The 16,619-nt window shown below is 38.7% G+C and overlaps 1 protein-coding gene and 1 long non-coding RNA gene across 3 annotated transcripts in view, besides 2 other annotated features; both read right to left on the bottom strand.

Moving 5' to 3' along the window:
• Nlg3 (Neuroligin 3) overlaps positions 1 to 13,775 on the bottom strand; it is a 69,154-nt gene extending 55,379 nt beyond the window's left edge. For both annotated transcript variants that reach the window (NM_169190.2, NM_001043220.3), the window contains exon 1: positions 13,165 to 13,775. The gene's annotated coding sequence lies outside the window, so the exon portion shown is untranslated. The remainder of the gene's footprint in view (positions 1 to 13,164) is intronic.
• lncRNA:CR44332 (long non-coding RNA:CR44332) lies at positions 1,223 to 1,631 on the bottom strand. Its single transcript, NR_125101.1, has one exon. It is a non-coding gene; the product is annotated as a long non-coding RNA:CR44332 (long non-coding RNA).
• A 729-nt stretch (positions 13,776 to 14,504) lies between the features above and the next one.
• Positions 14,505 to 14,874: a mobile genetic element.
• A 584-nt stretch (positions 14,875 to 15,458) lies between these two features.
• Positions 15,459 to 16,619: part of a mobile genetic element that runs on past the window's edge.

The raw sequence follows: 16,619 nt of genomic DNA on the forward strand, positions 1-16,619 counted from the left end.
TAAGTAATTAGAAAATTAAAATACTCAAACCATTTCAATAGTTATTTGCAAACTTTTGATTACCAATTATATATTATGTCGTATTATGTAATTCTTAATTAAATGATTTTTTTAGACTTATTTTTTTGTTTCGGTGCATGAGGCTGATTGCTGCTGATGCAAAAGACAAATGAAAGAAAAGAAATATGGAATCGGTTATTACTCATCTATCTCGAGGAGATTTTCGGTAAGTGCTTAAAATTTTGTCTGGATTTTCTTCAAGCCCGAAAGAAATAGCATTACATTCGAGATTTCAGTACACTTTGCTCGTAGCTCGTAGAGATTTCATGATTTTTTAATGTTCACCTTTTTAGTACAATATTTCTGTGTGCCGTTCGAGGGTCAAGCAGGCGAATTGACTTGACTTTTATGGCGATCGCAAAAGGGACTTTAATGTGTTTTATGCTCCTTGCCCAAATGCGAAAGCAAACTTCTGCTGTCCTTCACATAAATCGCCTTGAAACACAGCCGGAAAGTCCGATGGAATCATGCGTGAGCGCACATCAAATGAGCAACAAACGATATTTTCTACTTTCGGAATTTATGCCAGGACTTCACGGCATGTGTGTGGCAGGGAATAGAGCAGGCCTTGGGCATTGGCTTCTCGCATCCAAATCAAGTTGTCAAGTCGGAAACACTAGGACTGTATGGCAGGCACGCAGTCAAATGAGCTGGCATAAATCCTCGCCGCTGGCCAAATATTGATCGACCGACGTGCTTGAGGTACATACCCTCTCCCAGCCTTTCAGAAAGTCAGCTCGCAGCGTTAGTTTGTCGCCCTCGCCTCTGCTGACAATCTGTCAGGTGCCACTTAACATAAAGGTGGGGTAAGCCGAATAGAGGCGAATGCGGATGCGGGTGCGGATGGTGTTTACCTTTGCCTTTCAGCATGCACGCAAATCCTCCGAAGCAATCAATTTGTTTTTATTGAATTTCATTTTGAGTACGCATGACGCAGCTGACAAGTGCACAGGAAACGGTTTTGGAACCGACTGATAATAATAAAATTGATTTTTAAAAAGGGTTTGACCAGATCTGTCTGTTAAAATAATGTCTGTTAAAATAATCATAAAGCTCCCTTAGAATTATTTACAAATGTTTATTTTTGAATAAAAAATATTTTTATATGGTTTCTTAGAAAAAAAAAATGGGAATCCTTCCATTTCCTATTTTTTTTTTTTTTGTGTACAGCAGCTTAAGACTTACTACCACCTGCATCGTATCCTGCCGGGCTACGTGGCGTATGAGTGACGTATGGCCAAGCATTTGTTATGGCTCAGCCATCGTCTAAGTGTGAGTGAGTGTGTCTCTGTGTGGGTGCCAGTAAGTGTCCGTTAGTTTGCTCTTCCTGCCATCCATGTAACATTTTTTATTGCTCGCTTCCTGCTGGTCAGGGCAATCTCGTGTGTCTGTCCGTGTGAGCTGGCTGTCAAAATTTATACTTCTCAAATTTCCAGCACAAAAGTAACGTTGAGTACACATAGGTCGCCGTCTGGCTTCAAGAGTCCTGGGATAGCTGTTTACGTGAAAGGACTGTTCCGTATAACAACACATTTAACGGGGACCGACTGAAAGTCATATCTATATACTATAAATGAAACCACAATGATAATAATAATGAAATGTAGTACAAAATATTAATTCACAAGGCGGGTGGCTAAAGTCTTAAAATGTTCTCATTCCAAGTAAGAAACACTGCTTTAAATATTCCTGTACGTATAGACAAACCAAGTTGCAAATACTGGGTGTTTCCAAATCGAAATCCTAAAACAAATCCATTCCTCATGTTCTACGCCTGCTTTTGGGTAGCCCATTGTTCGCCGTGTTTGTTTTTCGTTGCTCCTGCTCTCTTGGCCCATTTTTCAAATTGATGTCTATCGCTTTGGCTCCTTTTCAAAGTTTTTGGCATTTTACATGTGCTAACCAACAAAGCCCCGCCCGGGGATCGAAGGGGATTTTAGGGGAGAATTGTTTCTGTGGACTACTGAGTGGTGGATGTGGCTCGAGTGCTGGCTTTGCCGTTGATTGTTATCTGGTGGCCATCCCAGAAAGAGCAAGCCGTACAAGTGGCACGAATCAAAACCATATTGATAGTGGTCTGTTTCTCTTTGAATTGTTTATTTAAAAAAAAAATAAAAACGGGTGCTCGCTACGCTTTCTCCCGCGTTCTTTGAGTAATGCGATCTAGAAATAAACAATTTTGTATCACGCAATGCAGCTCTCATTTATAATCAGTGTCATTCAACGGAAACTCGATTATTATTGATTGCTTGCCATTTAGCCGAAATTCAATTTATGAATTCAATTTCGCTTGGCTATCAATTGTCCAAATCCAACCCTGACCTGGCCAACTAAATCAAGCTTGTGTGCAAATTGGCGTTAAATATTATTTTAAGTGGGACACATTTGGGCTTGAAGTGATAACACATTCTTTGCTCTCAAAGTACCATGAGAAATGTTAATGCAAGCCCTTATGATGCGTTTCGATTGAAATCTCATTTTCTAGTCAGCTATTTACCAACTGTGTTGGCTAGACATTAAAAATGTCATTATAAAATAATATTATTAGAGCGGTAAAAGATTGTTTTAATTTCTTAGTAAAATAAACTAAAGAACTAAAGTGGTTTTAAAGACATTGATTTTTTTACTTTCACGCAGGGAAGATACACACCAACTTTTATGAAATCTAGCAACCGCCAGAGCAAAAATTCGAAAAGGAGCATAATTCTGAGGGTGGGCGTGTGCGAACTTAAAATATATTGTTGTTGAGGGTCGCGTACAATTTGTTTTTAGGCGTTTCCTTTAGTCCGTCCTCCCTTCGTCCTGCTGCCCATGCTTGCAATTATTATAAAATGGCGCACAGCATCAAGGACAATGGCGGCAGAAGGAAGAAATGTGGCGCGCTCCTTGGAGACTCATTTTCAAGTACTGGGTCGCTCAAGTGGGTCAGCCCAAGTGGTTTAGGAAAGTGGAGGATGTGGGCCGGCAGTTCAAGGATTTTATTGTTGCCAGCATGTAATTGAATGCAATGAAATTACGCAGCCTCCTACCGGGACTCTCAGTTTTCTTACTGTGCTACTATTTGTATGCAGAATTTAATTGCATTTGTTGTCTCCGTGCCGCTTGAATTTCAGTTTGCTGGCATTTTCCGAGCTTGCAACTCAATTGGTTAAATTTATGCATTTTGATGTCCATAAAAAGCCCTTAACTGTTCTTCAATGATTATACTCACATTTAGTAGGGATTAATACTCAAATTCTGTTCAAGGACTCTTTTAGCTATTATCGATTGAGTTTCACCTTGTAAGATCAAATAAATAAATACTATGTTTAAACACGATCTTATTATATCTTTCAAATTATAAAATGGTATAATTTGTATCCAAGAAGAGATAATTATCTATAAAATGTCTCATTTCATTGTTTTAAACCGGCCGAGAGTGTATTCAAATCATTTCACTATAAGCTATGCTTCAAACTCTCACTCTGTCCTAAAACTTTACTATTGTAGTTTTGTTCTAATGCAAAGAGCTAAAACAACAGATTGCCCCAAACATGTGCCAAGTAAGCACAACCCCCGAACTCATGTTTATATAATTTTCACTTTTACTCCTTCACTCCTTCACTTTTTCCCATTTTCTTTTTTGTTTGTATTATCTTTCTATTTTCTCCCCCGCTCACAACTTAATTCACATGCCAGACTGTTCAACTGACCAGTAACTGAGCCACAGTGCCCATTCAGAACTCAATCAACAACGGACTGACCCATATTTTATGGGAAATTTTCGGGCTGGCCCCAAATAGAAATAAAGCTCAACAGCATGGGCTGCAAAATAAACTGCTAAATAAAAAAATGTATATACGTGTCCCTATACCTCCTCGAAGTTGTCTGCTTAGGTCTGCCTGCAATTTAGGCTTATCACTCTGGTTCCAGACCATTGCGTATTAAAAACATTTTTGCTACGCCAATAAAAAGACGGAACAAATTTTGCATAATTCGGGTCATAAAAATGAGTCCAAAGGCAAGTTGTTGTTGCTGTTGACATTTCCTTTGGCCAGAAATCTAGGCAATGGGGTTAGAAACGAGCGTACAGCTTTGTAGACTGGAAAAGATAATTTAGCATTTCCTTGGGACCGTTGCTGAACGCACTAATGAAAAACTATTATAAAACGAACAAATTACTGCATACTAAAAAAAAATATTGCATTATTAATGTACTGAATTATTTGTTAAAACTCAAAAAATTAATTTCCTAACACTTTTGAAAAGCTGGTGTGCTTTTCACTTAGTTGTTAGTCCTCGTTATGTTTTTCTAGAGATTTTCCTTCCTCTGTACTGGCAATTTGTGTATAAAGTCAGCCCAGTTATACTGCCTGCTCTATGAAAGAACCCCGGGAAACGGCTTCTTTTTTATTGCGCACATAAAATGACCGGGCCAGACAACGTAGGAAGTTACACGAGGAGAATTTAGTTAGGGTCTCGGAAAAATCAGCCCTGCTGCTGACAGACGCCTGATGCTGTGAATTTGCTGAGAGACATCTACTCAACCCTCAAGCGGTCATTTGTCAGATGAAAAAGCATCGCACAAACTATGTATATTGTTTGTCATTAACAAGGTCGCCAGAAAAGGCGGCATAGGCACATATGTCACACTATACACACTATAAATAATTATAAGAAAATCACATATATAATATGTTCAGGACTTGCGTTAAATTATAACAATAATCAGAGAAATAACTTAGATATATTACGCTTTTACTAGTTTAAATATATTACAAATTTATGAAGATTTTTAAATAATTGCTGGTGAATATGAGATCATGTGATACTATGTTGCACGGTACCAAAAGCCCTTTGAGGCTCCGTTGAACGTGTTAAGCGGGGTGTGCAAACCAACCTGACCCACAGCGCCTGACATTAATTTTGTTTTCATAACTTGGTGCAGCAGTTACATCCAAAGGACAGCCGGAGGGTCCCCGAGTAACCCAGCTTTTCCTCAGCATCGCAGTTGCTGGCTGGAAAATGAAGACACTTTGTTGCACTGCTGGCGTTTCCTCTGTCGCCTCCTCGTTTTTTCCTTTTCGGGGTTTTTTCTTTCAGCCAAAGCGTGGGCTTGATTGACATGCTGTCTGTCTGCCGCTTTCTGCCCCGTCTTTCTGCAACCTTTTTCCCACTGCTTTTTGTTTTGGCCAGCTGGCCATGGCATAAAAAAACACATAAAGCAAACACGACACCAAGTGCAAAAACAAATTAGCACAGTTCTTGGCTGGCTGTTGATGCTGTGATGCATTTTTGACAATGAACATCAGATGTCTGTCAGTCAGGCAGTTGGGTGTGTGTTCTGGTCACAATGAGACAATCAGTCAGCGAGTCAAGGTTTGGGAAAAGAAAAAGGATGCAGAAGAAGTGTCCTTTTTAAATTGGCTGTGGTAGTGTTGGAAAGGGCAATATGATAATAATAACTCCTCTTTGTGTTCGGAACAAAAAAATTAACCTCTTAAAAAATCAAGAATTCTGCAGATGGAATGTAAGGAATATAAGCAAAAATGTAAGTTAACAAATTTTTTTTATTTTGGTTTTGAGTTACTCATAATTTTGTATAATCATTTTCCATTGGATTTGACCCATTTTTTGGAAAAAATCTGCTATTCATGCAGCCAATGAAAAAATTACCCTTTGGAGTCAGCGAACCAACTAACAAACCAACCCAGAAACCAGTTCATACACACACTGCTCGCATTCCGTTTAATTTATTTAAAGCTTGCATTTTCACACTCCAACGCTCGCCGGCGCTTTTCTTCTGAAGCCGTAAAACGGAGCAACGCTATGCCATTGGACTTTGTTTGCGTATTGTTGGTTATTTGCATAAAAATCACGCATACGACGCGTTGCACGCCGAACCACTCTCAGCAAAGGAGCCTTAAATTCGTTGTGCAGTGATTTCAAGGTTAGCAGGCGCCCAAAAAGAGTGTTCTGGAAACAGAAAAGTTTTTGCAGTAATTATGGAGATTCGTGTGCAACAATGGCGGATTAAAAATTATTGCTGCACACACAGCGAGTCGCTGGTTTTGTTCTGCCAATGTCATTGTCGCCGGATGATGCACCACAAAAGTTTCGTTTCCCTTCATGTGCATTCGCATTGTTTGGGATTGCACTGAAATGGGCATTAATAGTCTCCGCAGTCGGTTCCGTATTTTTCTGATTTTTCCCGCTTTCCTCGCCGTTTTTTTTTTTTTTCAATTTTTCCCATTCAGTTGATGACTCTGCTGCTTTGTTGCCGAAACTGAGTGTCTAGGACCGGGTTTATTTTCAATTAATCAAGTCCTGCGCATCAGACTCATAATGGATCCCATTTGAAGGGTTTCTTGCTGCGTTGTGAATGCCTCTTGAATACGGAAAGCGAACGAATGAATGATTAAATACAGCACTGTGTGCCACGAAAATAAGTAGTTAACTATTGACAGAGCCGCCGAATGGAATATTAATTGCCAGTCGCGGTGCTCTTTCCTCAGCCACCATAATTCTTGTGCCCTCTGTTTTGTTTTTTTCCGTTGTCAACGCCATTGTCTTGTAATAAACAAGTTCGGGACAGGGGTGGTTCGGATCCTGGCCCATAATATTGGCAGGGCAACATAATAAACATAAATCAAGTGCGCCGGCATTGTACTCCGTTTTACTGGATGATTTGATATTGGTCTGCCTGCGATTCCATTTCGGTGAGCATACACAAACAGAAAGCTGAATGCGAAATTCAAGTACGTGATAAAGCAGTTTAGAATATAATAAATTATTTGACGAAATATGTTATAAAATAACCTGATTAAAATTGTATTTTGGCATTATCGTTGAATTTTTAGGTTATACTCAAGTTAATTTTATATATATAAATGGCATTTATACGTGTACATTTTGAAAAGAATTTTTATATGATTCTTATTAGCAAGAGAAAGTTTTTACTCAGAAAGTTTGAGAAACTTGCGACTTCTCATTTCTCTGTGCATTCCAGATTTGGGCCATTTATCTTGGACTGTTTCATTGCCCGACCAGGCTGCCACACATGCATATCATACTCGTCATCGTTTTTATTATCGCCCACCAAGTGAAACAAAAGGGAAACCGTTCCTCCTTCGGCGCCATAAATAAGCCAGGCCAAGTAGGGAAAACAATTCTGGCTCTAATGAAAGTCATGGGTGCGGGCAGCGTGTGAGGTTTATGTCTTACACTGCGTGGCACGAGCAGATTACACTGCCTTCTTCGGCTTTGCTAATAGATATTTATCTGGGATTTTGTGGGTTAATTTATATCTTGCGCTGTAGGGAATTGATTTCCCCACAGAAAAGAATATATACCAAGTTGTCGTGCAATTTTACGTAATTACTCGAGTATTTCCTATCCAGAGAATTACATCAAAAAGTTGGCTAAGTGAGTTGAGATATGCCTGTAAACATATGTATAAGACTTCACTTTGGGCTTCTCTCCACTTCCACCATCACGCCAAACACTTTGCCTGTGTCTGGCACAATTTTCATATTTTTATGATATTAACTCGTCGTCGTGTCACTTAAAACCTCAACGTAAATACCAAAGTTACCCTCGCCATTCTGGCAGGCATTTCGAAATTAAAATTCTCTAAGTAGAAGCCAGTGAGAAAATAACAAATTTCGGCTTGTGACGAGGGGGTTTTCATTCGCAAAAAGAACTCACACGAGCGCGATGCCGTTGTCTTTAGACAAGTGACACTTCGTCTCAAAATGGCACTCTGTTAAAACATTTATGAGACGGAAAGCCGGGAAAGCTAGGGGAAATGAGAAAAGGGGTTGCGCCAGGCAAAATGTGTTTCATTGCGCAGCTTATTTCATAGCAGGCGATCTCAGAAATTGCCAGCAAATCATGGAGAAAGAGTTTACTGGCATGTCTGAAACAAAAAAAGGCCTTTCAAAATGTATTTTGGAAAGGTGTGACTCTGTAATTGAGCGAAAGAATGTCTTATAGACATGCTTATTTAATCGTCTCTTTATAATGAAGTTGAAACATTCTTGACAGCTTAAAGTAAATGGCTTTCGTTTTGTTTTTCACATTCATATCTTCTGCTTGTAACAAAAAATAAATTTTTGCAGTGTAAATCGAGAAAGTCCTTGAAGGCAGTTCACGGCACGCAATGACTTAAAATCAAGCTGGCAGAACGGGGGCATTGATATTTTATGGTCCTTCGGCGGATTTGACAAAAAGCTTCACTTTCCTGGCGCTTAACGAGTGCCTTGGGCGATGATTATTCCCTCGACAACTTGTCAGAAATTTAAAACTTATCAACGCACAGGGCTGATGTGGCAGATTCTTAATGCATGCAAATTAAATTTGCCTCTCGCATTTAAATCAATATTTGTCAGATCTTCTGCTGCGCTTTTTTAATATGTATTCTGTATAGATGCGCTTTTTTAATTATAATTGAAAGTCCCGCCACAGATACATTTATCACATATGTTTCAGGGGAAAAAGAATTGCTCACTTAATTGCTGCCACAATACAATTTATATTCGCCTTGGTCCTCGGAATGGAAAAATAAAAAGGTCAAAGAAATGCTGTGGGATCATAAATGGAAAGATATAATTGCAACAAAGGTTTCAATTGCCCCGTTTAATGTAAAGTTTTAATGATAATTGGATGTAAAGCCCTGTTAAGCGAACTTAATTATTAAAGCAAAAATAAGCCAAATAAGATAGATTTCGCAACACAAACTCAAGAAAAACTCAATGCATAAAGGCGATCGATACATGCGTGAGCACGAGTAACTCTTTGGTAATCCATTTGTTGAATTTTATTCATGTAAAAAACATTAAATATTCAAAGCCATCAAACAAACGTATGGCCATTAAGAGGAACCACCAGAAAGAGGCCAAAATAAATCCTTAATTAATTTTCGATTTTATCAATTGAAAAAAGGGAATTCGGTTTTATTGCAGCTGGTATACGTTCTCATAAACTTGGGATTTATTTGCACCCACATGGCTCTTTGCTAGTCTGCCAATCGTTGGGTGTAATAACTGCAGAATAAATTCAACCCAGAACGGGCAGTAAAAACAATTAATTGGGCAGCAGCATCAGCATTCATTCCATTATGGATGTCAGCAGTCAGCAAAAAAAAAACTGCATAGATGATGGCCAAGGTGGGTTAAAAAACGGGTAAAATGTGAGAAAACGGGAAAAAAGGTGGGAAATGGGTCTACGAACAGTTAGCCGACCCCATGTGCTATATAAACGAATTTAATTATTGTTCATGTGCTGAAATATGAGCAAATTTATTTATGGCCCTGCATGCGATGCCAGGTGCCCGGCAGAAGTTATCGTAGGTGGACTTTTCGGTTCCGGTCAGGATGGGTGAGTCCTTGTTGTCATTGTTGTTGCATAAATAAATGTTGCTGGCATACACGGTATTTTTTTATTTTACCTTCTGTGAATGCTATCGATTCACGGCAGGGTCTCTCGTTCACCTGTCCAGCCTGCCATGCAAATGCCACGCCCCTTCTGTGAGTTATGGGCGTGGGTGGCGTATGATTAATATTCAATTACATGGCGGATCGTCCTGCTCCTCGAAAAACTATGCATGCGACAGGAGCCCCTCGCCAAAGTGTGCTTCACTTGTTTGCGTTCGCTGGAAAACTTTGCTAATTGCCCTCGTCAAGAAAATTAAAGGAAACCAAAGCAAAACAAAACAAAACAATATAATGAATGCCCGGAAAGAACCAGAGTCGATTTCATCAAACTCCCCCCTCGCTTACGATTTTTTCTGTTTCCCTACTAGACAACGTGTGCCTTGTTTAATTATGCCCATGCTGAGATGAAAAATGAAAACTCTGGAGTTTTGTATGTTCACGTAGAGCGGTGGCGGGAAAATACATTCTTCATAGCACGCAATGCGTTGAAAATTAGCTTGGAGCGAAAAGAATTTTAAATTAACGTAATTATACAAAAATTTTGATGCCCAACCAAGCATTATGAAGAAAAGACGTTGAGATAAAGTTCTCGGCAAAAAATTTGAAGCAACTCGCAGCTTTTTAAATTGCGTGTGACTTCAATGATATGTACATATGTATAGTGGACTTACAGAAAAATTAATGGGGATATCATTTGTAGTAATTCAGTTATTACATAATTTCGGAACCATTATGTGTGTAGATAACACTGCATTGCTTAAAATGATAAGTACTTTTTAAAGTAGTATTATAATCGAACGGAATGGCTAAAAATCATGGCGTTTATCAAAAGAGACTATCTTAATATCTATGTACAGTTCAATTTTCTAATCTTAAATCTCAGTATATCTAACTTACGGCCCATTTGTTCCACTTAAATTTACTTTAGCAGACCATTATTCAAATAACTTCAATTGCGGTCTTAGTTGGTATTCCGATTGCGTGTAGTTTTGGCATTCGCCAGCCGCAAATATATCAAACTCTTGCCATTTGACAAGGCCAATGTCCATGATTTATGGCTGCCATTATTTTATGTTTAGCTGCACGGATTCGTGACATATTATTACTGCAATTGCCAGGCAACATTCGGGTCTAGGAATAATTTCCTTATCGGCACAGTTTACCCAGCACTTGCTGGATGGAAACTGAAAATGAATTTAGCCAGCCGCTCCCGAAATGCTCACTTTGTTATTATAGAAACGCTTCGTTTGCATGAGGGAAAATAAACATTATGTTTGCCTGGTGCGGCTTTTAGTTGTTTAACGTATTGTGCTCACCATTAAAAATTAATTGCCATTTTATGAAAACAATATATTTTTTGCGCATTTGTTACACTTTTCGGTGTACACTATATTTTCAATGACAGATGCAATTACTTTCTTGTTTGCTATAAACATATCAGATTCAACTCGATGTGGCGGAAATTTATTAATCATTCTGCTGGAGTTGCCATTTCATAAACCTTATTCATATTTCAGGTCGTTGGTTTCCCAAAAAGTTTTTCATCTTTCATTGGCGCAGCATATTTGATAGTGTTTGCTATTGGTTAAAGTTTTATTTGACTTTCTTTGATGCCGCAGAAGAATAAAATATCAAAGTTCTTGTGCCTGCATCAGCATCATAATTAACTAATATAATATTTCACGCTTGTTTTCGATTTTATTCGAACTCCTCAATTGATTCATGTCAAATTCATTAACCCATATGTGTCGTGTGAGTGCCTAATGAGCGACGACATCGCTTGAAAAGCGCATCGACTGAGCGTTTATTAATTTATGCATTTAAACCATGCCCGATTGCGCATCACCAGCCCATCAGCAGCCCATCGCCTGCGCCAAATTTTGCATATTAATTGCTCATTAATTGTTGATTAGCTTTCAAGTGCCGCAACGTGCCGCCCTGCCAACCCCCCTGGTAATCCTCAGCGTTCAGACTCAAGGATACGCCGAACTTATCCGAGGCAGCTCGGAATTAGTGCGACAAAATGTGGTAATCAATCAAAAAGGGGAAGGGCGCCTCCGCAGCTCGGGCTGAGTTCTTTCCTCGGGCGAAAATACTTGCAATTAGGCATTATTAATCACAGCGACTAAGCACCAACACCAGGAGCTATCGGATATAGCTTCGGAATTAGCCAGGACTATGCATGAAGTGAGCACTTCCTGTCTTGGCAAATAATTACATTGGTCATCGCCGTTGGTGGTGGTCACAGCGCTAATGTGCTAGTATTATTTTCTCATCAAAATTAATATTTAATTAAAAGTCAAGAGCGGGGGCTGGCTGAACACGCGCCGAGAAAAGTTAATTTCCTTTTGGGAAATTCACCATGATATTCATTTTTGGTCGGCAAACCTAACGAAATTGGGGTGAAAAATAACTACACAGCTGAAAAATGCTGCAGCAAATTAAAATTTAACTATACAGGGTGCATACTTTTCAATATTCAATTCACATTTATGGCATTGCTTTCGTGGATTCTATGCAATTTTATTTATTGTTTTTGATTAAAAAATTATTCAATATAAATTTCGTTCAATAAACTTAATATATAAAATAATTAAATTCTTTGAAATAGTTACCAGCATGGCAAATGCAATATTACCGTTCATTGAAAAAATTAATAAACTATTCTAATACGTTTTTGTTTGGAAAAACTTTAATTAAGTAAGCGGCTAAAAGTAAAACTGTACTTTTTTAGTAACATAAAAATATGTGCTTTACTTTCTATTGTTATCAATTAATTTTCATCAACACTTTCATTTCATTCCACTGTAAATAAAGCAAGTAAAAATGCGCTATGTTTATGTGGAAAATGGATTTTTAACAAGTGTTCCTCAAAATATATAAATTCTAGGAAATCAATTGTTATGCAATAATAGCAAATATTAAACAAAATTACTTATGATGTACAAGGTACATTGAATTAAACTCCGTAACCTTATTGGTCTCTATTTGCCATCCTATTTAAAATAATGAAAACTTCAAATAGAAAACAGATGTGCAAATAGCTCAGATTTCTAAGTATCACAGGTATTTCTATTTGCTGTAGTTTCACAAAACCTGCTGAGTGCAAGGGTAAATGGATTATGAATGAGCAATTGCATTCACAGCAACGGAATATCATGTTCGAAATCCGAGTGCAAAAAGAGGCTGCCTGAAATGCAAATACACAAAGCGACAAGCAGCAAACAATTGAACTCTAATGACTGACAGAGTTCATTGCCAGGTCGCGGATCGGAATCCGATTTATGGACTAATTGCGCTGCTCATGTCAAATGCTCAACTCGAGGGTGTGGGGTCGATTGTCTGTTCGTATGACAGGGAACAAGGGCAATCGAATAAAGAAAGGCCCCAATCGGGCAGAATATTCGTGGCCAAAACACTTGACTTATGCGTGCCCGCAAGTCGACAACTAATCAATCAGTGAAAGAAGCCCTCATGGTTCATGTGATTCCTCGATTTTTTATTCGAGGAGCATCGTATGATGGATTAGATTGGTCTGAAGTTTGATATACGTTTTTTTTTTTTTTTTTCGACATCAACCACTTTCTTCATCGCCTCCGAAAGCCCATTTCAAGTTTAATCTCGCGTGGCGAAGTGACCAAAGACAGCAGTGAGTTTCGTTTAATTATGGCTTGATTTATGACTCAATTACCGTTTAATAGTCCAGACCGGATCCTAGTGCGTTGCTTTGATTTGCAAAATGTACGTTCTTTCTCGGGAATGGCTTTTCTTTCTCGTCACACTTCACTGGAACTTCGCAGTAGGGCCTTTGGCTCAGCTGGAGAATTTAATTTTCTTTAATATTTCTTTCTTTGGTATATGCTTTTCACTTTTTGTGCCTTTGGGCTGCCATTTGGCTGACTATTTATTTCTATTTTTCTGCCGGGGCAAGTTGGCGCCTCACACACACGCACGCTTGGGCACAGCCACACACACTGGCACAATAACTTAAATTTTCGCTTGGCTCTTCGCGAATTCCGGCGCTACTGGCTTCTGGCTGCTGCCTTTTATCTTCGTTTTATTTTCTTGAGTAGGTCAGAAGAAGTTGATATATCCGTTGCCTACTTTTCTGGGCGTTGTTTTTGGTCGCGCCTTGTCAATGCAACAACTTCAATACGCACACAGCCACACATCTTAGCCAAATCGCACACTCACACACACTTGCTGGGTGGTATTTTTGATTCGTTCGAATTTTGGGAAAAGCGCGACGCGCTCGATTCGTTTTTAAAGCGCTTGGACGGTCGCCCGATTACCGCTACCAAACAACACAAATATCGAACGTGAACTGACATGGAAATTCGGTATTTCAACCAGCCAAAAGAGGCCCAGGCCTCTCGGCCAACTTCGCTCGGGCGTAGCCGATTCAAAAGCAGTGGCAGCTGCAGCGCCAAACGGGCATGCGACGAACTAATCGAGAGAGCTGCAAAAATTTTAGGGAGCGGGCGCATGGCATTTGCCTGCGTGGGAGCTAAAAGTCCCAAGAGAAACTAACTCCTTTCGAAGGGGAAAACTTTGCGATAGTGGGAAATTTCCCCTTTTTAGAGTACTTCGAAAATATTTAGCTCACTTAACTTGTTGCTAATGAACATCAGTTCGTGGATAATATTTAGTCAAATATTTCTTAACTTGAGAAAGGTATCAATATACATATATATTAATTACCAGCTTATGGGTTGTTAATTTTTAGATATGGCTGATGAAGGCCCTTGTATTTCATGATGTTACCTTGTAAACCATTGGTTCGTACTGCAGAATTTTACATACAGCGGCTAGGGATAACGTTTCAAACGTGGCTGGGAGATCCGGAAAGGCTTGAGTTAAAGTTGAAATCCTCAATTCGGGTTGCTTCCCTATTAAAAAATAATGGACAAGAGGAGATATAAACTTTGTCTTTGGTCACACTGCAAGAAGCATCGGATACTTAACTGGAATTTCCGTTTTAGCGTATCTCGTCCCGGTCAACACTAGTTTGCATCGTACCTTACGTCTTCATCATGCAGCGTAGGTGTAATGATGCGTTGGCTAACAAACGCTATCCGACCAAGTATTAGACCCTAATTAACACAATAAAAAGAAAAACTAAGTCCGTTCTAAGTCAAATTAAATTTCTTAATACTTTTTCATAGCACTGCTATTCCAGTGAACACCAGAATTTGCCTATTTTGTTTTTTTAATCTATACTTTTGATACTATTGAATAAATAAACATTTAAACACATTAAATAAACATTTCTTGAATTGTTTGGCATTAAATACCTAATGATATTATAAAAAAAATTGCCCACTAAAACTGTAAATCATAGGATTTTTTATCTTAAACTCGCAGGTCCCAAGCACTGATATTTTTATGAACACATCTGTACTTAAGCCTGTTTGTCTGCCTTGTCACATTAGCCGTACATCTGGAATTGGTCTCGGATCTCAACACAGACCCTTTTCTAGTATGTCTTCGTCGTTTTATGGCACTTCGACGAAAATGCTGTCAAATCTTCACCGACAATGGCACACATTTTTTGGGGGCAATACGCGTTGTAAATGAAAGGGATCATCTTTTGCAGTCTCAGCACCTTCCCATAGGAAAGACTACCTTAACCTTTTAACAGATGAACACTCTTCTGGCTCAGATAGGCGCGCAGTGGTTAATTCTCGACTGTTATGTTAAATCCCAGACGCTGAGATAACATACCTGTATTCTCCAGCCCATTTTATAATCGATCTAAGTTCATTTTTCAATTAATAGTTTAAGCTATTATTGGCAGCCTTAACAATCCATGTACAAAGGATTTTGCCAAAGATGGCACAAAGAGTATTTATCAACATTACATCAACGTCATAAGTGGAATAATAAGAAAACCAATATATCTGCAGACAACCAGTACCAGGATCAAGGATTCCAATCAGCCACCAGACGGTTGGCTCTTAGCACGCGTAGTTGATACTTATGGACCAGAGAACTGTAGAACGTCAAGCCACTTGCACTCTAAGTGCACCTGCTAGACACTGGATGTCTAGGCACCCGAGTATTTTTTGGCACTTTACTTGCGGCAATAAAAAACACACGAGTTTTTTGCCATCCGTATGAGCAAAAAAAAAACCGGGTGCCAGCTGCGCAATAACCCTTTGGGTGAGCGACACACAAGCAACGATCGGCCGCAGGTCATTTTCTGTATGCATAAAATTTGTATGGGTGGAAGCGAGACGCGTTAAGAAATAAAGGGTGAAAGGGGACACCCAAGAAATAGGTCGTGCCACAGCTTTCGAACACAAAAAGTATTTGAAATTAAAGACGGCATTTGTTGATTTGTTACGTTTTTTTAATCTTAATATAAATAATAATAACAAAGTGTGTTTAAAAAGTATATATAAAATATTTTAAAACGCATTAAAAATGAACTTCATTTTTTTCTATTTTTTGCATCTAATGTCTTAGCAAATAACAATCTTATATATAAGTAAATCATATTTATACCCAATTACTTTATTGTTTTTTTCTTGTTTTTTTTATTATTTTAAAAAATAAAATTTTTTAAAAATTTTACATTAATAAAGAAAAAGGCAAACAGGAAGCAAATATTAAGAAATAATAATATAATATATAAAAAAGGAATGTCTATTGCGAGTTTAGACTGCGAGAGATTAGACTCCTCTATTCTTCTGCACCCGATTGGGCATTCCAACTTAATGTTGTTGGATCAGGTAGTAGGTCATCGACTTCTACCTGGTCCCCATAGACTACGCCGATTTCTAGGAAAAACTTTACCAAATTTTAAAATCCGGCTCCAGTTACTGCAGAAAACGGCCGACAATCTTGGAGAACCCATTGGGTGCACTTTTCAATAGCTTCCTTCTTGACGTTGGTCATTGGTCGTCTTAATGCCAGACAACATTTATGGCGGGATAAATTGGAAGTGTGCTTTTGTACGAATTTGAGCACTTTCCGGCATTTACTGCAGAACAGCCATCCGTCCAGAACAGTTTCATACTCCTTTAATATGTCACATAAAATGCTCCAAATGGCTCCTTTATGTTGATTGTCAACTGAGTAAGTTCCATTCAGAATTTTATTTGTTAGAAATCTGTCGTGCCTGCCATTATTGCGACCTTTTTC

Source organism: Drosophila melanogaster, chromosome 3R (genome assembly GCF_000001215.4).
Source record: "Drosophila melanogaster chromosome 3R".
NCBI lineage: Eukaryota > Metazoa > Arthropoda > Insecta > Diptera > Drosophilidae > Drosophila > Drosophila melanogaster.